At 51.6% G+C, this 2,500-nt stretch overlaps 1 protein-coding gene across 3 annotated transcripts in view; it reads left to right on the top strand.

Moving 5' to 3' along the window:
* LOC131344193 (disco-interacting protein 2 homolog C-like) overlaps positions 1-2,500 on the top strand; it is a 75,328-nt gene that overhangs the window by 63,142 nt on the left and 9,686 nt on the right. The gene's annotated exons all lie outside the window — the stretch shown is intronic.

The following is a 2,500-nucleotide window of genomic DNA, read 5'->3' as shown; positions in this document are numbered from 1 at the left end:
ATCACACACATGCACACACATCACACACATGCACACACGCACACACATCACACATCACACACATCACACACGCACACACATCACACACATCACACACATCACACACGCACACACATCACACACATCACACACGCACACACATCACACACATCACGCACACACATCACACACATCACACACACACATGCACACACACACATGCACACACACACATGCACACACACATCACACACATCACACACACACATCACACACACACACACATGCACACACACACATGCACACACACACATGCACACACACACATGCACACACGCGCACACACATCACGCACGCACACACACACATGCACGCACACACATCACGCACGCACACACACATGCACACACGCACACACACATGCACACACGCACACACACATGCACACACATCACACACATCACACACACACATCACACACACACACACATGCACACACACACATGCACACACATCACACGCACACACACACATCACACACGCGCACACACATGCACACACATGCACACACGCGCACACACGCACACACATCACACACATCACACACATCACACACACATGCACAAACATCACACGCACACACATGCACACACACGCGCACACACATCACACACGCGCACACGCGCACACACATCACACACACACACACACACATGCACACACATCACACACGCGCACACACATGCACACACATCACACACGCACACACATCACACACGCACACACATCACACATGCACACACATCACACATGCACACACATCACACACGCACACACACATGCACACACATCACATACGCGCACACACATGCACACACATCACACATGCACACACACATGCACACACATCACACACGCACACACACATGCACACACATCACACACGCTCACACACGCACACACACATGCACACACATCACATACGCGCACACACATGCACACACATCACACACGCACACACACATGCACACACATGCACACACATGCACACACATCACACACATGCACACACACGCACACACATCACACACACGCACACACACGCACACACATCACAAACATGCACACACATCACACACATGCACACACATGCACACACATCACACACATGCACACACATGCACACACATCACACACATGCACACACATCACACACGCGCACACACACACACACACACACACATGCACACACATCACACACGCTCACACACGCACACACACATGCACACACATCTCACACACACGCACACACACGCACACACATCTCACACACACACACACATGCACACACATCACACACGCTCACACACGCACACACACATGCACACACATCTCACACACACACACACACACATGCACACACATCACACACGCTCACACACGCACACACACATGCACACACATCACATACGCGCACACACATGCACACACATCACACACGCACACACACATGCACACACACATGCACATACATCACACACACACACACATGCACACACACACACACGCACACACACACACACACACATCACACACGCGCACACACACACACACACACACATCACACACGCGCACACACACACACACACACACACACACACATCACACACGCTCACACACGCACACACACATGCACACACATCTCACACACACACACACACACATGCACACACATCACACACGCTCACACACGCACACACACATGCACACACATCTCACACACACACACACACACATGCACACACATCACACACGCTCACACACGCACACACACATGCACACACATCACATACGCGCACACACATGCACACACATCACATACGTGCACACATCACACACGCACACACATGCACACACACGCGCACACACATGCACACACATCACACACGCGCACACACATGCACACACATCACACACGCACACACATCACACACGCTCACACACGCACACACACATGCACACACATCACACACGCACACACATGCACACACATCACACACGCACACACACATGCACACACATCACATACGCGCACACACATGCACACACATCACACATGCACACACACATGCACACACATCACACACGCACACACACATGCACACACATCACACACGCTCACACACATGCACACACATCACACACATGCACACACACGCACACACACGCACACACATCACACACACGCACACACACGCACACACATCACACACATGCACACACATCACACACATGCACACACATCACACACATGCACACACATCACACACATGCACACACATCACACACATGCACACACATCACACACGCGCACACACACACACACACACACACATGCACACACATCACACACGCTCACACACGCACACACACATGCACACACATCTCACACACACACACACACACATGCACACACATCACACACGCTCACACACGCACACACACATGCACACACATCACA

Source organism: Hemibagrus wyckioides, linkage group LG23, assembly GCF_019097595.1.
Source record: "Hemibagrus wyckioides isolate EC202008001 linkage group LG23, SWU_Hwy_1.0, whole genome shotgun sequence".
Lineage (NCBI taxonomy): Eukaryota > Metazoa > Chordata > Actinopteri > Siluriformes > Bagridae > Hemibagrus > Hemibagrus wyckioides.
Note: the sequence above shows the minus strand (reverse complement) of the source record. Positions and strands in the feature narration are given on the sequence as shown.